Source organism: Nicotiana tomentosiformis, chromosome 4, assembly GCF_000390325.3.
Source record: "Nicotiana tomentosiformis chromosome 4, ASM39032v3, whole genome shotgun sequence".
NCBI lineage: Eukaryota > Viridiplantae > Streptophyta > Magnoliopsida > Solanales > Solanaceae > Nicotiana > Nicotiana tomentosiformis.
In genome coordinates, this window is record NC_090815.1 from 40,947,162 (window position 1) to 40,971,388 (window position 24,227).

The window sequence follows — 24,227 nt, forward strand, 5'->3', positions numbered from 1 at the left end:
TTCCCTGAGGGGTGCGCTTGAGAACACAGGCGCATTTGGCTTTTCATTAGGCTAATCTATGTGCACTTATGTTCTGTCATCCCTTTGGGATTTGTTCTGTGTTTTTTATAATATAGTGGTCGAACTAATTTGCATGCATCTTGAATAACCTCCTGAATATTTGTTATTTCTATTTGTACTTTTACTCGCTGAAATTTTAACTCAGGTCTTTTATATCAGGGGAGGAGTTAGAAGCCCGAATCTCGAATGTGGATTTTAACCGATTTAGTAGCTTTTGCTCAATCAATATATTTGTGTTAAAAAAATTCATTAGATATGTATAAATATTAAATTTAAAATTCGAGTTACTAGCACTTGAAGTCATTGTGAACCCAAAAAATTGAAATTCATTATTTATTTAAATGAATTGAATTTAATGGTTGTTTTCTGGGAATTCCTCTGTAATGCAAGTTTTGTTATATGCTTTACAAGAAGAACTCCAATCAGATGTCGTACATGCGAGAGCAAGCTTCCGCAAGCCTTTCTTTTTTAAACTACTCCTAATTGCTGGTATAGCTGCTATTTGTTGTCTTTTTCTTCTCTACTAATTGTCGTTGTCTATTAAAAAAATTATTTGGTTTTAGTACCCACTGATAATCAGAAATTTGACTAAAAGATGAAATTTTATATACATGTAATTTTGTAAAGTGATGCCATTTTTTTCGTGCGATTGCAGAAGCCACAAGGTATATATATATCATGATGTTATGAGTCTTGGGGACGCTGAGAAATTTATTGACTGTTCTTTTGTTCAAGTAGTTGCTATGGTATACGGGTAAAATCGAGCCTAATGAGCATCTCGATTTTCCGGTGAGGCAAACAGAACAGGGGCATGACTGTAAAGAATCGGAATCAGAGACAGGAGCCCCTCGTATCAGAGCTCGAGCAAAACACCTGCCCTCGGAGATATCGAGACCACGTCCTCCGGGTCCGGTTCGAGTTTCAAGACTTCGGAGAGCATTACCAAACCACCGCACACGGCTAACAAAGGGCCGTGATATCCGTGCCCAACCGGATATCACGGCGTGAATCTCGACCCGTGTCGGCAGAAAATCAGTGACTAGAAAAAAGGAAGATTTTTACCTTTCTTAGACTTGTACTTAGGGTAAAACTCCCCTACTATATAAAGGGGAAACTAATTATTCATTAGACACACTGTAACACGCATACCAAGGCAATATACCTCTGCTGTCTCTTTTCCTAAAAGTTATTCAAAGTTATTGTTTTTAGTTCATATGTTCTTTGTGAAAGCAATCCCGAAACCGAAGGCAGGTTCCTTGTTAAGCCTTTAACTGAGCTCGGACTCACTATCATTATTGGTTTGGTTATTTAGTATATATTTTATTTTCTTTATCTAACGTCATTAATCACTTATATTGAATTAATTCACATATCTGTAAAATCGCGTATAAATTTAATTGTTATCTATTTTTAAGGGTAAATAGCTTGGCGCCCACCGTGGGGCTAAGGATAATAGTGGTAATTTGATATAAATTTCCATAAAGTATTTTGTTTTACGCTTGTTCTTTGAGATTTTAATTTCAGGTCAACTTAAGAATGTCAAACTCTCAATCTGCTCACTTGAACGTTGATGAAGAGTCTGGCCACCATGGCGAAAACAACAATATAATGCTGAGCAACGAGGTGCCCCATGTTAACCCTAACGGAGTCCTGGTTGCGGACCCTATCGATGCCAACTCACATGTGGCGATCAATGCAAACCTGCAGACCGACCCCGAGAACAGCATTTGCGAAGGAGCCCGATCAATAACCCGACGTACGCACGACGGTGAAGGCAACGGGATCAATCTGCGGGTGATCTTCAGAATATTACAAGCTCAACAAGCGGCAATAGCCCAGCTGCAGAACCAAAGCTGTGCCCCCAACAGAGTTAAGCCTGAACCATCCCGGGAAAACACCTGAAGAAATGAACAAACCACGGAAAGGCCAGGTGAATTTGAACCCGAGACCAACCCCGAAATAATAAAGATTCTTGAGGAACTAACAAAGTGGGTGGAATCGTGGGAAAGGAAGATTGAAGCCAACGACAAAAAAGTGGAGGCCTAGAACTCTAGAGTTTATCAAATCCGAGGAGCACCCCCGATATTGAAAGGCCTGGATTCTAAGAAATTTGTCCAAAAGCCTTCCCTCCGAGCGCGGCACTGAAACTAATCCCGAAGAAGTTCCGTATGCCCAAAATTCCAAAGTATAGCGGAACCACGGATCCAAATGAATACGTGACCTCCTACACATGTGCCATCAAGGGAAACGACTTAGAAGATGACGAAATCGAGTCGGTTTTGCTGAAAACGTTCGGAGAAACCGTGTCGAAAGGAGCAATGATATGGTATCACAACTTACCCCCCAATTCCATTAATTCGTTTTCTATGCTTGAAGATGCCTTCGTAAAAGCTCACGCCGGGGCCATCAAGATCGAGACCAGAAAATCGGACCCTTTCAAATTGAAACAAAGAGATAACGAAATGCTCAGGGAATTCGTGGCGACGTTTCAAATGGAACGAATGGACCTGCCTCCGGTTGCAGACGATTGGGCCGTTCACTCAAGTACTCAACCTCCAAAGCTCCTTGGCTTCACAACAGCTGAAACAAAGTTTGATAGAGTACCCGGCGGTAACTTGGGCTGACGTCCATAGCAGGTACCAATCAAAAATCAGAGTCGAGGATGGCCAGCTCGATGTCCCTCCGGGTCCGTTTATCCTATCAGAACTAATGATAGGTCTAAAAGAGTCGTCGATCATGAACCGATACCGAACAAAGATCGGTATAAACCATATAGCAGAGATTGAAGGGGTAGCAGATCCGGGCGTAACCCTGCGAGGAATGAAAAAGGAGCGATCGTGGCCACAATAGCCGGGGACTCATGAGTAAAAACGGTTTCGAATGGCCACTCGGGGCCAGGGAGGCACCAAGATTATCAGAATATAACTTCAGTGTTGATGCTGCTAGCATCGTATCTTCCATCGGGAGCATTAAAGATACCAAGTGGCCTCGGCCATTGCAATCCGATCCTGCCCAAAGAGACCCCAACCTGATGTGTAAGTATCATGGCACTCACGGACATATGACCGAAGACTGCCGGCAACTAAGAGAAGAAGTGGCCCGGTTATTCAATAACGGTCACCTCCGGGAATTTCTAAGTGATCGGGCCAAAAATCACTTCAGGAATTGGGACTCCAACAAATAGACCAAGCAAGATGAACCTCAATACATCATTAACATGACCATTGGTGGAGTTGACGTCCCCCAGGGGCCAATGCTAAAGCGCACTAAGATGTCCATTACAAGGGAAAAACGAACTCGAGATTACATACCAGAGGGGACCATCTCTTTCAACGATGAGGACACTGAAGGCATCGTGCAACCGCATAATGATGCACTGGTAATATCTATACTCATAAATAAATCTTGAGTTAAGCGTGTGTTAATTGATCCAGGTAGCTTGGTCAATATCTTCAGATCGAGGGTCGTAGAGCAGTTGGGTCTACAAGACCAAATAGTGCATGTAGTTCGGGTTTTAAACGGATTCAACATGGTATGCGAAACTACTAAAGGGGAGATAACCCTGCCGGTAAATACCGCTAGACCATTTAGGAAACAAAGTTCTATGTGATTGAAGGGGATATGAGATATAATGCTCTATTTGAAAGGCCATGGATTCACAAAATAAGGGCTATACCCTCGACACTACACCAGGCACTGAAGTTCCCCACACCTGGAGGGATCAAGATGGTTTACGGAGAGCATCCAGCCGCAAAAGAAATTTTCACGGTCGATGAGGTGATGCCGATGTCCGCACTCTCAACATCAAAGCACTCGGAGCCAGTTGGGAAGGAGGAAACTAAATAACAATCACCGAAACTGGCCCCGACCGAACCGGAGAAGCAAGAAGCAGACGAGGATGATGACTAAGAAGTTCCTAGGTCGTTCATCACCCCTGACGATTACGACGCCACCAAATCAATGGTCGAGGAGCTGGAGCAAGTCATATTGATTGAGCACTTGCCCGATCGAAAGGTATACCTGGGCATAAGGTTAACTCCCGAGCTTAGGAAAAAACTCATTAAATTCCTTATAGCTAACGTAGATTGTTTTGCTTGGTCCCATCTTGACATGACAGGGATCCAGCCAGAAATAACCACTCATAAGCTAAGCTTGGATCCGAAGTCCCACCCGGTTAAACAGAAGAGGAGGCCTCAGTCCGAAGTTAAGCATGCATTCATCAAAGACAAGGTATACAAACTCCTTAAAATAGGTTCCATTTGGGAAGTTAAGTACCCGAATTGGTTGGCTAACGTAGTAATAGTGCCTAAAAAGGAAATAAATTGAGAATATGTGTAGCTTGAACAAGGCGTGCCCCAAGGACTCTTTTCCTTTGCCTAATATCGATCGCATGATCGATGCGACAACCGGGCACGACCTACTTAGCTTTCTTGATGCCTATTCCAGGTATAACCAAATACGGATGGACCCGGGCGATCAAGAAAAAACTTTCTTTATCACTAAATTCGGCACCTATTGTTGTAACGTAATGCCGTTCGGACTAAAAATTGCCGGTGGCACTTATTAATACCTAGTAAACTGGATATTAGAAAAACAAATAGGAAAATCAATGGAATTTTATATTGATGACATGTTAGTTAAGTCCCTGCGAGCAGAGGACCATTTGGAACATTTGCAGGAAACCTTCGACATACTGAAGAAATACAATATGAAGCTGAATTTGGAGGAATGTACATTCGGGGTCGGATTTTGGAAGTTCCTTGGATTCATGGTGTCCAACCGAGGGATTGAGATCAATCCTGATAAAATCAAAGCTATAAAAGACATCACCATAATGGATAGTGTCAAAGGCGTTCAGAGGCTAACCGGGCGCATAGCCGCCCTAGGCCGGTTTATATCGAGGTATTCCGATAAGAGCCACCGGTTCTTCTCATTATTGAAGAAGAAGAATAACCTTTCTCTGACCCAGGAAAGCCAACAAGCCTTGGAAGAAATCAAACGGTACCTTTTGAGTCCCACCTTGCTCCATACTCCAAAGGCGGACGAGCAGCTGTACCTGTATCTGGCGGTATCCGAGGTAGCGGTAAGTGGAGTCTTAGTCTAGGAAGAGGATGGTACACTCGCTTTGCTAGGAATACCCGGCCTCATTGTTAGTCAATTTCTCTAGGAATGCATTATGTTCCTAGAGAAATTGGCCCTCGCTTTGCTAAGCGCCTCCAGAAGGTTAAAGTCGTATTTTCAATGTCACCCCATATGCATCGTAACTTCTTACCCACTAAGGAACATAATGCATATGCCCAAGCTCTCGTGCCGGTTGGCCAAATTGGCCGTAGAAATTAATGGGTACGATATCGAATATCGACCCCGAACCGCCATCAAATCACATATTTTGGCGATTTCGTGGCTGACTATACGCCGGCCTTAATGCCCAAAGTCAAAAGGGAATTGTTGCTAACCTCGGGGATTTTCTCGGGAATCTGGACCCTCTTTATGGATGGTGCCACGAACGTAAAGGGGTCCGGAATCGGTATCGTGTTGAAGCCGCCTACGGGTAACGTAGTTAGGCAATCTATTAGAACTGTGAAATTGACTAACAATAAGGCCGAGTATGAGACCATGATTGCAGGTTTTGAATTGTCTAAAAGCCTGGGGGCCGAAGTGGTCAAAGCCAAGTGCGACTCCCTCCTTATGGTAAATTAAGTCAATGGGACGTTCGAAGTAAAAGAGGAACGAATGTGAAGGTATTTAGACAAGATACAGGTAACGCTGCATCGATTCAAGAAATGGACCCTACAGCACGTACCCCATGATCAAAATAGCGAAGCCGATGCCCTGGCTAACTTGGGGTCATCAGTTGATGACGATGAATTCAACTCAGGAATGGTCGTATAACTCATGAAATCGGTAGTGGAAGAAGGCCATGTCGAAATAAACTCAACAAGTTTAACTTTGGATTGGAGAAACAAGTATATAGACTACTTGAAGACTGGGAAGGCTCCTTTGGATCCTAAAGAATCGAGAGCTCTGTGCACGAAGGATGCCAGGTTTAGCCTGTCTGAAGGTACTCTATTTAGAAGAACGTTCGATGGCCCGCTCGCCATATGCTTGGAGCTGGGAGACACCGAATATGTTTTGAGAGAAGTTCACGAAGGCACCTGCGGAAACCATTCGGGGGCATAATATTTGGTTCGTAAGAAAATCAGAACCAGCTATTACTGGATCGATATGTAGAAAGATTCAAAGGACTTTGGAGATGCGACGACTGTCAGAGGCATGCACCGATGATCCATTAACCCGGAGAGCTACTTCATTCGGTCTTGTCACTTTGGCCTATTGTTTATGACAAATTATTTTTCTAAGTGGATCGAAGCTCAAAAGTTTGAGAAGGTCTGGGAAAAAGAAGTCATCGACTTCATTTGGGACCACGTAATATGCCGGTTCGGAATACCAGCCGAGATAGCATGTGATAACGGGAAGCAATTCATCGGCAGCAAGGTAAACAAATTTTTCGAAGACCACAAGATCAAAAAGACCTTGTCAACACGCTATCACCCTAGTGGGAACGGACATGCAGAATCAACAAACAAGACCATACTTCAAAACCTGAAGAAAAGGTTGACCGATGCCAAAGGGAAATGGAAGGAAATTCTAACCGAAATCTAGTGGGCATACCATACAACCTCGAAATCCAGTACCGGGGCCACTCCATTTTCACTGGTCTACGATGCCGAAGCACTAATACCGGTCAAAGTGGGAGAATCGAGCCTCGGGTTTCGATATGAGACTGAAGAATCAAACAGTGAGGCCATTAACACGAACCTAGAACTATTGGATGAAAGGCGCGAGGCCACCCTAATCCGGTTGTCCGCCCAAAAATAGCATATAGAAATATACTATAACCGAAGAGCTAACCTCCAACACTTTAATATCGGGGACTTGATGTTTATAAAAGTAACACTGCACACCCAAAACCTGAACGAGGGGAAACTGGGGCCGAATTTGGAAGGACCATATAGAGTCATCGGGATTACCGGTAAAGGCTCATACAAGCTCGAAGCAGGAAATGGTGTACAGCTACAGAGCAACTAGAACGTGACGCACTTAAAGTGGTACTACTGCTAAGGTACAATCACATTTACCTTTTTATAATATTACGAATCGGACTAACACCTACAGGAAACAACCAAAGGAGAATGTGACTACTAGGTCTGAAAGCACGCGTTGCACTCTTTTTTCCCTTGAAGCGGCTTTATCCCAAATGGGTTTCCGGCAAGGTTTTTAACGAGGCAACAATAAATCGTGCTAACTTAGAATCGAAGACCGGTTTTAAATCGAAGTCAATGGTCTCATCAGTAGTATCCGAGCCCTCTCAAGATCGACCTCGAATACTAGGGGCCATCACCCTCGGGTCAAGCTTCTTAGCAAGGAAAGAAGGAAATTTTGTGCTTAACAGTCTAGGCTCGGTAGTTAGGATTCATTGTAAGGGCCAAACGATCAAGTGAACCGTGCCCACGTAGGCCAACTTAGCCACAATACAAGTTTTTACACGCTTTCAATCTTGTACATTGCACACAGAAATGAAAGAAAGTTTCTACCTTGCTATTACATATTTTTGCCTCTTAAAGCGTGGAGTCTAAGGGCTATCCCTGTCACGCCCCATCCTCGGGAAGCGCGACCGGCGCTCAACCGAGTGAACCCGACCGAGTAAGCCTATTAGATACTTTCTACCCAATTAACCCATGATCAAGAGAAGACGTGATTTCATTAATTATACAGTAGGAGTCTCATTCACACAATCCTAAATCATTTCATTAGTCATTGCGCTTTTAAGTCCCAAAATACACATTTCTTAAAGTTCAGGTGGAACAAGTGATCAAATATAACATGACTTGTTTAATATTTCCAACACCCATATACAACCCACATAGTGTCTACGGAGCCTCTAAAGACACAAAAGAGAGTAAAGATGGTGCCAGCAACAAGGCTTCGACTATACCTCAAAAAGTGACCATAATATAAACAAAAGGTATAATACATGACCCCAGAATGAAATGGGGCTCACCGAGTCCGCTGAGAAGATGATGCAGCACTATCTGTGATCCGCACTGTCTGCTATATAACCACCTGCATCCATTTAAAGATGCAGCGCCCCCGGCAAAAGGGACGTTAGTACCGCCGAATAGTACTAGTATGTATAGCTAAATGCCAACTCAATAGAATGAATAAAAATACAAGAGGAACAGTCAAGAATTCAATAAGGGCTTCAAATAATAGTAAAACAACAAGTTAAGGATCATATACATTTTCAAGACAATTTCCATATTACTAGGTTGAGTGACCTTTAGTACCGATGTTCCACAATTCACAATACCTCCGTATTCTTACACGGAGTCCGATCTTGGCCCGATCGGCTAGGCCGCCTTATCTGAGACATTACCACAATTTTATTATAACTTTCCAGCATAGTACCACCATGTGCGTGGCATGGCGTCCGATCATGGCCCGATCGGCTATGCCATCTTATTTGAGACATCAACCCTTTTTACAATTTCATCCACAATACCACCGTGTTCTTATACGGAGTCCATCTCGGCCTGATCGGCTAGGCTGACTCATCTTAAACATTACCTTTTTCAGTCAATCGTCTCACATCGTACTTCTTTCATGTACTTTCGATTCATTGACACTAGTGATTACGATTACAAAGTCATTCTTGGTACTTGGCCGTATTTCATAGTTCCAGACCCCTTTTTCACATTCAATATCATTATCAAAATCAATAAAGCTCCCCATTCAAGACATTAAATTCATATATGAGCAATTTGGGAATCTTAGGCACATAGAGATTTTTCATACAATTTTGCATAACAACCTTTATTTCAATCTTGACATGAAGTCTTAACATTTCTAACACATATTTCACATTTTTAAGCACATCCTCAATGGCAAGATAACATGATGAAGCATTTAGAATAAATATTGAACTTACATCCTTTAACACAAACACGTTAGAAATCGCCAATTCTATAATGATCAAGGGCTTACTCCAATTATATGATCATCGTGGGGTTCAATTCTAAGAAGAAGGGGGTTTATCCAACATACCTCAATTGAGCTCCTTAAAACTCTAAGATGTTCCGAAATATTAGCCACTTCAATCTATGTTAGCAATATAACAAAATTGAACCAAAATTAGGAAGATGAACATGGTTTTAGCTCATTTGAGCATATTATCAAACACTAGGTCTGCATCAATGCCTTAAGGCCCTTTTTCTTTGTGGAGAATTCCGTCCTTCTCCAACCCATTATCTATCTTTTTTAGTTCACAATCTTCCCACATACTACAAGGATACATGCATGCAAGGTAAGCACTCCCATCCCCATGAATTACCTTACTAATGGCCCATTCTAGTTACATTTTGAAATTAAGAGTTTGGGTGATAGAATCTTACCTCTTAGGAAGAAGACCTAGGTGTCTCTCTTGATAACCTTCAAGATTCTAAATGAGAATTGGAGAGCAATGTGATGAAGATCACTTCTCCCACTAGGACCCTCTCTCTCACTCTAAAAATATCAGAAAATATGACCAAAATGGTCCATGGGATATATTTTAACAAAATAGGGTCGGGTTTAAAACCCCCCAAAATGAAGCTCCAGAACAAGGTATGCGATCGCATATGTGATTGCATAATCGATATGCGGACTGCGTATCGGTCGCATAATCGGTGACCAAAATAGCCAAAAACCTATCCGTGTCTGCGGTCACTATGCGGCCCACAGACCTGTTCTGCAGTCGCATAATGAATTGCAAAACAGTTATGCGATCGCATAGTCGACCGCAAAATTTCATCCAACCTGGCCCAATTAACTTCCTCACTCTGCAGCCATTATGCGGTCCGCAAAGTGATTCTACGATCGCATAATGAACCGCAGGAACGCATAACACTGCCAAATATTTTTCTTTACTTTCCGATGCATTGTTCAACCCTAAAAGTCTGAACCACAGCTCGCAAGCTCGCCGCAAAAAATTTCTATTATTATTAACCTCTACGCCTACTTTGGCATCACAGAAACCGGCTTTTTAGGAAATATTTTACGGGGCCTTACAATCCCTACCTGGGGACTATCAAGCTCAAGGGCTACCCTTATCCGAGCCCAAGGGCTACCCCCACTCGGGGACTACTGTCCGAAATAAGTTTGGGCAACTCTAGTTATCAAAACTCGGAGGCTTAAAACCTATTAGGTAGTGCCTAAACTTAAAATGCTACGACCGTCCTAAAAAATGGCTCGGAGACGTCCGAAACCCGTAATCAAAACATAAGGCCTTCAATAAATATTCAAAACCTTCCAAAAGGTTACCCTCGGAAAAAGCATCGTCTAAGAACACTTAAGTATTTCAGAAAACTTTCGGTCACTCCGAGTTTTCAAAGCATCGAGCAAAGGAAAGTTTGCATCGAGGTCGAGTTCTGTTTGGACCTCGGAAAAATAGACGACCTATTACTATATTTTATTCTATGCTAAGGCATCAAAAATATTTGCAAAAATGGAAATTGCAAAAAGATGCTAAAAAAGTTGAAATTGCCAAAAGGGAATTTTTTTAATATATTCCGGAATATCTTTACAAAGGACCAACAAAAGCGGCCTCGGAATGAACAAAACATATGTACTAAATACAAAAGCTAAAAAATCCTAAGGCATTCACGCGCAGTCTTCACCGGAGCCCGATTTGTCACCAGAACCATCGGGGTCTTCGGATTCTCCGGAGCCCTCGTAGCCCTCCTCACCTTCGGGTTCAGCTAGCTTCTTCGCCTCAGCCTCAAGTCTTTTTTCCTCCTCGATCTCGGCCGATAGGTCGAAGCCTCGGGCATGGATCTCTTCGAGGGTCTCCCTTCGAGATAGCCGCCTCACGTACTCAGCAATGGTCTTCAGGCGGGTCTCGGCTGTTTTGACCTCGGTCTTGTGTTGAGCCACCATCTCGTTAGCATCGACCGAGGTTATCTCCAACTTAGAACTCGTTACTTCAAGCTCTTTACCAAGGGCATCCCGTTCAGCGATGGCTGAGCCCAGTTGTGTTCGGAGATCCTCATTTTGCTGAGCTCGTTTATCAGCTTTGTCCTTCGCCACCCAAAGTTGAACCTCTACTGAAGACAGCTTTGCCTGGGCGGTTTCCTTCTTCGAGGCCAGCAGATCCATCTTGCTTTTCCACCTGTCGGCCATTACTTGTATTTTGTCCATCTCCTTTTAGAGTTGGTCAATCTGGCCGATCTTCTACTAGACCTGTGAGGCATTGTCATTAGCCACTGCGACCGATTCCTCGTTTCTAACTTCAAAAACCTGTACCTTTTCAACCAAGTCGGCTCCCTCCTTAGGACCGACGCTTCTTTTTGAGCCCCATCCAGCTCGGCCTAAAGGTTCTTGATGAACCCTGCTTGTTGCTCACTGAGAAGCTTGTACATATCTCTTTTCTAGGCAAGCTCCTTGACCTCAAGCTCAAGCTGATTGACCTCAACCCGGTACCGAAGGAAGCTCTCGTGATGAAGCACCAAGGCCTGCAAAAAGATGAAAAACATGAGAAATATAAAAACCTAAGTAAAGTTCGAAGGAGCGTAATGATGCCATACCCGGTTCAGCGCCTGCTGCGCCTCATTGAAAAGCATGGCACGTTCACCTCATTAATTTTTGCCTGGTCCTCCTCGGTCACATGCATCGGAGGTTGCTAGCTATCCCCACAGGAGAAGACAAAACCCGGGCATCCTTCGGGACGGTCATAATAACTGATCTCTTGTGACTGGTGTCCACACTCGGAGTAGGGAACTGGATGATCAATTTCGGGCTCGAACTCAGCCCGCCAGGTTCCGAGGATGTGTCCTTCTTTGGAACTTATAGTTCGCCCAGCCCCAAGATATCTTCCAAAATGGAGGAGTCCTCACCATCGAAAAAGGAGTGAAGGGGATCATTCGCGCCGTGGACTCCTTCATTGGACTTCTCCTTTATTGCTTTAGCCTCATCGAGCATGAACTCGGTGTAGGAGGGCGTCCCCGAAATCTCTATTATACCGGGTACTTCCTTCGGAGCGGAGCCGACATCCTGGGGAGTCTCACCCCGGGTTTCAACATCGACCTCTTGAGTTTGAGTGGGGTCAACTTCACGAGTCTCCCCCTCGGATGCCTCCTGCTCCCCGGGAAAGGTCATCCCATGGGCAACGAAAATGAGCTCATCCTCCGGTTTGTCCCTGAGCTGGAGGAGAGAGTCAGAGTTCGGAGCTAGAGCTCTTCCTGGGCTTGTGGGCCACCCTCTTCTTTGGTTTTTTCACATCAGAGCCCGAGGAGCCCGTAGGTTCTCTCTTCCTTTTCTTCTTTTCCTCCACGATAGCCCCGCAATGGAGGGATTAACGGACAAGGACACGTCCTTCTCCCCTTCCAAAGGCCTAAGTTCGGTGGTCTTAGGAAAATCTACAACAACAGAGGGAAATGAAAGTCAGTATGATGAAAGAAAGAAACATGGTATTAACTATTCAGAAAGAGGCCTTACCATGAGAACGGGCCTCCCATCGGCCCTTCGAGAGTCCGCGCCATGTGCGCTCGGAGTACGACATCTGAGTACAGATTCCCTCGATCCATTCCTTTAGCCAGGGGACCGCATTCAGAACCCGAGTGACAGCTGCACAACCATAAGTATGAATGAGAAGAAGAAACTGAAGAAAAAGAAAATCTTTGATACTTGAAGAAAAATTGCACTTACGAGATGTGTTCCACTTCTTAGGGAATGACATATACTCGGGGGGAATCAAGTCTTCGGTCTTCACCCGAACAAAGCATCCCTGCCAGCCCCGGTCTCGGTCTTCATCAATACTCGAAAAGGGAGCCTTGCTGGCCCGGCGAGTAAGTTTGATCAGCCCCCTCGAAAAATTCGGGGACTGTATAATCGAAGTAGATGATCGATCGTGAACTGACGAGACTCGGTCTTGTTCACAAAGTAGCAGAGGAGGATCACGATCCTCCATAACAATGGATGTATTTGCCCGAAGCACACCTCGTACCTCGTGCAAAAGTCTAGAATAATCAGGTCCACCGGGCCCAGTGTGAAGGGGTAAGTGTAAGCACTTAAGTACCCCTCCACGTGGTTAGTAATGGCGTCCTCGGGCCCGGGGACTACTACATCCTTGCCTTCCCAATTGCAGTCCTTTCGGACTATGGGAAGAACGTCTTCGGTCACAGAGCATATGTACCTTGATGCTCCTTCACCCCGGTCCTATTTGCGTGAGGGTGTCTCGACCTTAAAGTTGTCTGCAGGTGAGCAGCCCCCGGGAATGAACACTTTCAAGGGAGGATCGGGGGCCGATTCATCAGCAGACACCTCGAAGGAAGCCGTTTCGAGGGCAACTACTTCAGGAGCAACCGCCTCAGTACCGGTGACCGGTTGGGAAGATGAAGAGGCAACTTGTTAAGGAACAAATTTGGATGTTTTGGCCATTGTTATCTGGGAGAGGTTTGAAAATTTGAAGAAAGAATGTAGAATTTTGAAAAAAAACGAGTTTTGAAGAAGAACAAAGTATGAAGATTTGAAGGAAATCTGGGTAAAAACATGAAAATCACTATGAAAACTAGAGAACAAGGATAAAGATATGAAGGTTTGGAAGAAGTTTGATGATAGCCGGAAAGCTCGAAGGTAATAGCTTGGCCAAAAAGTAGAAAAAAAACAAAGGATGGAGACTTTTATAGGGAAACAGGTGACACTTCGCATTCGAGGACAACCGGCAGATGAGCGACATGTGTCTGACGTTAGAACGACGGGACTGATGGGATGTTTCGGCTCCTTTGTCGTAACGTACGAAGGAAGGAACAAGAGAACATCTGTCGTTCCCCATCATTTTGGCAAGCCCATTCTCTGAGAAACGAGGGGACTATCTGTATACGGGTAAAATCGAGCCCAATGAGCATCCTGATTTCTCGGTGAGGCAAATGGAATAGGGGCTTGACTGTAAGGAATCAAAATCAAAGCCAAAAGCCCCTCGTATCAGGGCTCGAGCAAAACACCTACCCTCGGAGCCATCGAGACCATGTCCTCCGGGTCCGGTTCGAGTTTCAAGACTTCGGAAAGCATTACCAAACTACCGCACACGACTAACAAAGGGCTATGATATCCGTAGCCAACCGGATATCACGGCGTGAATCTCGGTCCGTATCGGCAGAAAATTAGTGACTAGCGAAAAGGAAGATTTTTACCTTTCTTAGAATTGTACCTAGGGTAAAACTCCTTTATTATATAAATGAAAAACTAATTATTCATTAGATATACTGTAACACGCATACCAAGGCAATATACCTCTGCTCTCTCTTTTCCTAAAGTTATTCAAAGTTCTTGTTTTTAGTTCATAAGTTCTTTGTGAGAGCAAGTCCGGAACCAAAGGCACGTTCCTTGTTAAGCCTTTACCCAAGTTCGGACTCACTATCATTATTGGTTTGGCTATTTACTATATCTTTTATTTGCTTTATCTAACACCATTATTCACTTGTATTGAATCAATCCAAATATCCTTAAAACCGCGTATAAATTCAGTTGTTATCCGTTTTCAAGGATAAACAGCTATAATTAATTATTTTTCGTATATATACTAAGTGTATTTAATTTCTCCGGTCTAACACCACAAAGAGTGCAGAAGTGATCTAAAATTCGAGACTACGAATAAGGCCTTGCAAAAGCTTAGCAACACCTATATCATCTGTGACCGAGGCCTCCAACACCCATATTTCCCCCCTGGCCCTCTCTCCTGAAAGGTTAATTAATTCTTCATATTTTACCATAAAAATGACCTAAACCAAACATTTCTGTAATTACTTTGGATTTTTTTCATTTACCCAGTTCATATATAATTTTTTAGGTGTAGCACTATGGCTTGGTTTTCTTGCCGCTGACATATATTCTATGCTTTTCATATTTCATTAGACTAGAAGAATTGACGGTGGCAGAAAACATGCATAGATTCGATTGAATTAATTCCCAAAGTAAATATGTTTGTCACACTGACGTAAATACTCTCTATTGGACCAATAAAAGAGCATGAGGAGAAGATGAGAAGAAGGACAAGCCGACGGAAGAAAGATGAGGAAAAGTATACATACACCACTAATATGCATCACAGAGTCTAGACGAGTAGGAAATATGGAAAGAGAAAGGCATTGAAGCATACTTCGAACTGTTTATAGTTTATTATGTTATTCGCACGACGAACAAGTTACTTGAAATGTTTAAAGCTTTGTGAATTGTAATTTTATTCATTTGAACCACTTTTACATTAAATTAATTTATAGAGTGTCAAAATTTTAATTTCCTCTAGATAAGATCATTTGCTGGTTTGATACTCAAGCGAATAATTCACCATAATATACTGGCTCATGCACTAGATCACATTTAACCCTCAACTTACCATAGAAATATCATTTGCCTTTCTTGGCATTATTATATACCCCCACTCACTAATCACTAACAAGTTGCATTATTCAAGCTGTTGCCGCCCTCTATCTCGCGCGCGTTGTTTCTCCCGTGCTCATTTTCTTGAATTATTTGAATTGTTGTTCATGTATCAATTGGAAAAGAAAATGAATCACTCGGTGAAAGAAAATGCGCGGCACTTCTACACAATTCTCCAGCACGTAACAACCCTAATTGTTACGTATGTGATTAGCATTTTTGTAGTCTTGAGATAATCCATCAATACTAGGAAGAATATTCCCACTACAACCAAACAATAGGTATAGTGTGTATGGTAACTACGACACTTTTTCTGCCGACTTGACAATGCATTAAGCCTTTTGATAGAAACTAAGGGTCCACCAAACTATTGAGGTTCTCTATTAGTTTTCACAAAACGCACGCACACAACAGTAATTAAATGACACAGTAGAGTTTTACGTGAAAAACTCCTAGCTTACGGGATTAAAAATCACGACCTACCCTTGTAGGATTTCAACTTCACTACTGAGAAAACTTCAGATTACAAACTGTTGTAACCTAGGAATTAAACTCTTAATCCCTCACTAACTTGTAACAACTCTATTACAAGTCCCTTTGTAATAACTCTATTACAAAGCTTAAAACTTGACTAACTCTTGCCAAAACACAAACGTATGGTTTATGATTTTACAAGGGTTTCCTACACAATGCTTCTAACTAAGCTAAGTAGGAATTACAAGTAAATTGTTTTAACAAAGATGCTACACAACTAAGTACATATGATGACTCAATGCAAGAAACTGGTCCTTCGTTATGTTGCTCTTTGTTCTTAACTCCTTGAATGTCACTTGCAAGTTGGCAATACACTTGAGAGAGAGCTTGATCGATTCTGAGTATGCAAGAGTTGTTTTTCCTTTCCTTCATGTTAATATTGCATAAGTGACATCACTTGAATGATGTAAGCATGTTTGATACAAAGGCATTCCACATAAAGTGACTGCTCCACTGTTTACATTGTTGCGTGTGTGCAGAGGAATAATTGCAGTCACTTTACAGCTATAGGGAGTCGACTGATACTGTCAACAATGGAACTGGTGTGGATCTGTTGCCTCTGTTATATCTTGGACTCTGAGTGTTGGATCATGGCCCAGACTTGAGACTTATTGATCTTGAGCACTTTGAGGATGTGGAGCAGGTTCCCTATCTGGTTCTTAACATTAAGCTTGTCATATCATCAAAATATATCACGACACATAACATATCAATTTCCCTCTTTTTGATGAAGACAAACTTGTAATTGAAATTCCCCCTGAGCCTCTACTGTTCCCTCTCTTGTTCCCCCTCAATTAATAAATTCCCCTTGAGCCTGTGCTTGTCCCTCCCCCCCCCTCCCCAATTACTTTTCCCCGTTTTGGCATCATAAAAATATTGGGCACAAGCAGTAAGTAAAAAGAAGTCTAGCTTGGTAAACTCATGCCACATCTGTGCATACAATCATGACTAAAAACAGAGCAGAAGAATAAGATATGCACATCAAAAGGACGAGAAATTCATTAATTTTGGAAATAAACAGGGAGCAATTCCATTGATACACAATCACCACAAAATAAAAACAATTAAAAAAGGTACCAGTCAGCAAACATAACGAAACACATGAAATAGAAACAACTTGAACTTGAACTTGACATTGGGAAGGGAATGATTCTAAGGAGCACTGGAATGGGGAGACAGAGAAGAAGAGGCAAGAGTTATAAGGAGGATATCCATTCGAGCATTTGCAGACCCTTGCTCGTTGAGCAACTTCTCCTTCAGGCTCTCGACCTATTTCTTGAGATCAACATTTTCTTTTGTCAGGCGAGCAACCTCTGCGCTTTGTGAGCTACTGGAACCAGGTGCCTCCTGGGCCTGAATGAGCTGACCCTCAAGGATAAAATTCCTTGCCTTCAACTTTCTTATCTCTTCATTAGCGATATTCTGAGCTTCAATTAGTTGAGAGTTAGTGGAATTGCTGCCAACCCCTCATTTCTAATCGATGAACTCACACTCTTCCAAGGTGGTTTTGGAGAAAATCTGCTTACGAGTACCCATGGTGGCCTTTCCCAGGGGAACTTTGAAGAACTAAAAAACTTTGGTGAGAAGAAACCCATAGGGCAGCGCATGATTACCATCATTGAAATCTGCTACCTTTTTAATGTGCTCAATCATGATTCCCGCTAGATTTATAGTGAAGTATGCATCCAGTGCTTCCATGAGGAACAAGTCTGCTCGTGATGTAATAGAACATCTTTCTGCACGAGGGAGCAACACCTTGTTCACCATTTCGAATAGTAGCTAGTACACTGGAAGGAGGTTCTTCTTGTGTACCAGTTCCCCCTGCTGCACTGCATCATCCTTCAGAATGGCATTTCTAAAGTTTGACGAACAAGTCCTCTCATTGTAGGATATTCCGTCAGTAGGCACACCCAAGATGGTTCCCAACATAGCTTAGTCCAACACAAAATCAACCCCATTCACCTTCCTGCATATGTTATCATCCTCGATTGTGAAAATATCAGCATAAAAACTGCGCACTTCGGCCTTATATACTTTAGGACTCTCATTTGTGAACAAAGGTGTCCAATGTTGAAAGTAACAGATATCAATCAGTTGGCGCATTCCTGGCATGTCGAGAATATCAGAGGAAAATGTTCTGCCCCACATCACTTTTTGATTTCTCAGATTTTCCCTTCCTTCATTCTTGGCCACCCTCACCTTGGTCCTCTTTGAGGAACCAGGTTCCTCATTGGCACCAGCCTTCCGTTTCACTGATTTTCTCCAACTTTTAGCTTTCTCTGTAGGTTTCTCAGACACCTTCTCAGACACATATTTCTCAGACACGTTCTTACCAGACCCATCCGCCACTTTTTCTCCAGACTCACCCACTTCAACATTACTAACTTCCATCACTTTCACAGATGATCTTTTTCCAAAATTTTGAACCGCAGGTTTCTTGGAAGATTTACGGATTAAGGAACTGGGTTCCTCATCCACCTTGTCATAAATGTCCACAACAAGAGTTGTAGGCACCACCTCTTAATTTACTAACTTTCCACCCTTCACCAACCTTCTCCTCTTCTTTTCTTTCTTACTTTTCTTTAGAGCTGACTTGTCACGACCCAAACCGATGGGCCGCGACGGGCACCCGGTATCTTACTCAACCGAATACTAACATAACGTATCTTTTCATATCATGCTATCAAAAGTAAATGAGACAGAAAGGTTGCCGTAGGATGACTAGAATAAAATATGTAATAACAACTTATACATTAGACATACGGGTCTATAAGACAAAATGATCACTCGTATACTAAACATAGGCCGACAAGGCCATACAATCTTTTACGTACATGACATCTGTCTACAAGCCTCTAAGAATACATAATTTTCATAAACGTCGGGACAGAGCCCCGCCATACCAAACAATAAACATCTAAATCATACTGACCAAACAAGCAACTCCAGAGCAAATGGAGTGCACTCACAATTTTCGCTGAGCTGATCGCCTACTTTGAGGACTCTCGACCTGTCTTTCGAGACCTTAGGCATGAAACGCAGCATCCCCAGGCAAAAGGGACGTCAGTACAAATAATGTACGGAGTACGTAAGGAATAAAAATCAGTAAATAATAGACATGAGAGAAACATGGAGTAAAAGATTCGACATGTACGTCTGTATAGCTCTGTGAATCATTTCATTTTTATAATGTCATGCATATGCATATAAATGTTATACCATGCATAGGTATATGTGTTCATAACATCATCAAGCCACTGAGGGCATCCCATCATATCATTTCGGCCACTGTGGGTAAATCATCAACGTATACCAGTTGATCAGGTGGAGGTACGTATATAACGTTGTACGCTTTTCCCATATATATATATATATATATATATATATATATATATAAAGCCATCTGGTCATGGGTCAATGTATATGTATAAATGGATGAAATGCATAAGAAATACGTTAATAAGATTTCTCGGAATGTGATAAAAATCAATATGCCTTACGGATAAACTTTATCAAATATGTATTTTGCTGAGACCCATGAACAAAAGATATAATAATAATTCACATGGGGAATCAAGAATATAGACACCCCTAGTATTTCTATGAATAGAGTCATTTATGGAAGTTGCGTATTTTGCTCATTTCATTTGTATTATTTGGATCATTCCAAAAAGAAAGAAGGGATAACCTTAACATACCTGAACCGATTCTCGTAGAACTTGCAATTTATGCTTTACAAAATCAATCAACCAACGTTATCAATTCTTGGTACGTATTTGTTTTGCTCTTTAAAGAGCTCACGATCAGCCACTCTTCTATAAGAGATTCAATTTGGATTTTAAGGAAACATATGAATTCATATTGATGAAACAGGAATCAAACTAGTTGTAGGAAGTTGGAAACTAACGGCCAGCCCACTCCTTAAGAGATTAAATTCCATTCTTGTTTTTTAATCCTTGGTTACTAAGGAATAAGCATTTCATTAGTTGTAGGAAATCTTAAGTGGGTGACTAAGTCATTTTAACTACTCCAAAATGTGACATATGTGCAAGACTTTAAGAATCACTTTATAAGTTATGGGGTGCTGCTTATATACCTTACTATCGTGGCCATGTGTTACCTTGTATGGTACTAGTCCATAAATGTCGGGTATTTTAGCTCGGGCCGTATTTTATCCCAAAATTGCCAAACTTCGACGGAACTCATTTTCTTTGATTAGCTTACCCTCTCACCTTCGCGAATTTACTTATCACTTGTTTGAAATAGCATAATGCATATAATCTCAAAATAATTTTCATTCCCGAACTTATGTCGATTAACTTACGACGAAACCTTTACGTACGAAAATGCGGAATATAACATCTCATTTCCGAGCTTATATTAATTTACTTATGGTGTACTTTCATGTACAAAAATATGGGGTGTAACATCATTCGCCCCTTTGGAACATTCGTCCTTGAATGTTGACTGATGCACTTATCATTCTCATAACCCATAGCTCTTGCGAATACTTTAATACTCTTCTTGCCATTTAGGCAATTGTTTTTTGAATAAAATCCAAAGGCTAGGTCATTCCTCCCTTTAGGCCTCTTTCTCACACCACGGTTTGTGGTCGGAATTCTTCCAATCTTGTAACTCTTGCTATCTTCTGTCATGTAGCCTGTACGACTCTAACTTTGTATGTGCGCCTATGCGACGATTCTCTCCTCTTTCCTCTAGCTTTTATCCAATCTCTAGGCCTCACTTGGTAAACATATACAGAGTTTAATAAGATGTCCCTGTGGGCATCTATAGGTATACTGAAGTTCTCCGCTCGGTACTTTGTCGAACTTACGAATATTGTTATATCTTATTTCATAGACCTGGTTATTCATCAGTATGACTTTACTGCATCTAGGTAGGTCATACTATACCATAACTCTTACCTCTATTTATCATTACTGAGGTCTGATATCAAACTCCAAGTTACTTTTGTTGCTTATACCATTTGCATAAATCTAAGTCTTTTAATTCTTCTTCACTACTGTTCATCTCAAGGATGACGGCCTAATCTCATGTCATACTTTGTGACTTTTGTCTATCCATTGTTGATTCATCTCAATATTGATTTATAATATACCACTGATAACTTGAAACTTCTTACGTAATACCTTACTAGGGCTTACGTTGCATCGAGGAATATTTGAAGTGATTTTCCTGATCCACTTAGCGGCGATACTGTACTTCAATAATCGTATTTTATAGCATCCCAATGTGATTCACTTACGTGGGTATTTTAATCTTGTACAATTGTTGAAATCCCTTTATTTATCACAATTACACCCTCATTCTATTACCAGTGCAACATTTCATCTCTTCTAAATGCTACTAATCTTAGACTCCTTTGAGTTCATTCAAGCTATACTGAGCTTGGTATAACTTAGAGAAACCATCAGTTCTTCTTGTTTTCATGGGCTTAATCCTGAGGACTTATCTATTCTCGTCACCTTCTCACTCGCCCTTTCTTATCCTTACTCATGTCTTCCTAAAACCTTGTTGCTTTACCATACTTTAGCTTGCGACCTACACATATTCATTTATACTACTCACAACCTTCCTTCAAATCGCTTGCACAACAGATTTCCTTATGTTATTTTGGAATATCAAGCGAGACATCATATCGTCTCTAACTCTTTTTTACTATCTTGATTAGGCCTCTCGATAACTAGAACCCATAGGCTGGAAGATACGCCACTGACAACACCACTACCATTCTTGGATACTGAATCACAGTGCTTCTAGCCTTCTATCCAAAGTATGGACTATTCACGGTCTTCTGCATTTGAGTATCTCGTACGTTGTTCACCTTTACCTTACTTACCTTAAAATCTCGCATCATATCTTTTATCTCTTTCATGACCTCTCTTCCACATAGGTATAATTCATATCCGTGACTTGAAACTCTATTATAATACTTGCACCTCTGGTGCATTCACACTCTGGTGCATTCACACTCTGGTGGGAGCTTCACATTGACTTCTTTTGAGGCTGGTACTCTTTTAACTGACTTTATCGTAGACCATTATAAAATATGGCTACTGTACCATCTCTCTTGTACCTCTGATATTAAGAATGATCCTGCAATGTTCTCAATCACGAAGTCTATAATTTTCTAGGTCCAATAATCAGACTCCTGATTTACTTAGTTGATATAACTCTTTAGTTTCCTCTTCCTTATGATCAACCTTCGTGTAGGCTTAAGCTATCTTCCGATCTGCGGCTCTGCGGCTCCTGGTATTAGTTATTACTTTAGCCTTTCATGGGCGCTATGGAATATCCATGATTCAATCTTCTAACAATTCAATCCTTTGTCTATGCCCTGGGCTAAATTCTTTCTTTTAACTTATACCAGAGTCTTATACGTCTGTATGATTGTTAACATATATGCTGCATATATAAAACTCCAAACTCTTAGGTGCGTTCATAACGTAACTAACTCTGGATTATTGATCGAATAATTCCTTTCGTTCCTTCTCAACTTTCTTTAACTGCAAGAAATTACGTTTCCTGGTCATTATTTTTTCCACTTGTTGCATGCATACTTAGCTTATCTTAGTTCCCATGTATGCCGAAATTTTCGTGCAACTCATATGATCTCGAATATTACTTTTGATTTTTTTTCCCATTCCTTAGTCACGATAGGTGCCACTTTCTTATGGAGTGCATACAATGTTGTTGTGAAACTGTTGTTATAAGACCATTTCCTCTTTAGGTCACTGTGCTTAGATTGAAGACTTCTTTCTTATTTCCTCAGCTAGTCTTTCATTGTATTACTTAGGGAGGACCCTCTAACTCTTGTAAATATGTGAGCTTATTACATCATATTCCCGATAGAATTTTTGATGTTCGTGATCACTTGTAATTATCCGTAGTTACTTACCTCCACACTTATATGCTCGTACGATTGCTTGTGAACTGAAGTTTTGACTGTCTTCCCAGTGGAACTCTCTTTTATTTTCGTAACACTCATACGGTACCTTTAACTACCCCAACTCCTATCTGAATAGTTCTTAAGGATTACCTTGTCATAACTGCGAGGCTGAATTCACTATGTTGGAGTTTACTATGTTTATCTTGCACGATCTGCTACTTCGTCTGTATCCTCTTGTCTAGCCATAACTAGGCTCTTCCTGAATCAACTACTAACTACTCATTGTCTTATTCTCATATCAATATTCTGCATAATCTTTCATGGGTCATTTCCTTTATCTTACTTACGTCCCGCACTGGCTCCTTATCTATCAATAACATCTTAGACAGGAACTCTTATCTCCTCTCCTTGACTTTGTGTTTGCATAATGTTCTGGAATCATAGCATATCTGTAGGATTTGAATGAGTGCAATCTTATCCCTTTCTCATTCTTATCACATTCTTCCTTTATTAATCCATAGTTACTAAAAGCACTCAATTCTGACTTAATGCCACATCACTCCATATTCCCCCCTTTAGGGGAATACTAGGAGTTGGACCCACGAGGATCTACCTATAGATATTTTACCTCTTCATCTTTGGCATCTTTTCAAATCATCGATGACCCTTACTTGCCTTGCGTAAATCCTTCTGTATCAAGAATAATAAAATTCCTTATTCTCGAGGGTGGCACTTAGTATAACTGGCACATATAGTCCCTTAAGCTTAACTTTGCTCACATTGCTTGCTTTAGGGAAGCATCTTCCTGAATGACCATTCTCTGAATTTCTCATGAATCTTCTTTTGTTGTCCATTCCATTATTGCCGGAACGTAATATGAAATTCCCATGATGCCGACCATTATCAAATCACCAATCCCTAATTTATGTTTAGTTTATCTTGTTCACCAGCCCATACCGATTTCTATTATTCTGGGTTCTAACCTTTCCTTCTGGTAGTCGCGTTGGAGTCACGAACTTATTTCTCGAAATGAGGGTATGACTTTACGGCCTATACTATTTTGTTGTCTCAAGGCCTGTCACCTTTCGTCTTTTCTTTCACTTGACTATAGACTCTGTAATATTGTCATTTTGTTTTCTACTGTTGTCATCCATGCATCACATATTACTCATAATGCTTCGTTATCTCTCTTCTTATTTCACTACTAATATTTCTGTCTATCACTTTATTCTGAAAACTTTAACAAGACATT

At 41.5% G+C, this 24,227-nt stretch overlaps 1 long non-coding RNA gene across 1 annotated transcript; it reads left to right on the top strand.

Moving 5' to 3' along the window:
* LOC138910624 (uncharacterized) lies at window positions 1-1,271 on the top strand. The gene is made up of 2 exons (XR_011415756.1): window positions 1-549; window positions 716-1,271. It is a non-coding gene; the product is annotated as an uncharacterized lncRNA (long non-coding RNA).
* The last annotated feature ends 22,956 nt before the right edge of the window (window positions 1,272-24,227 follow it).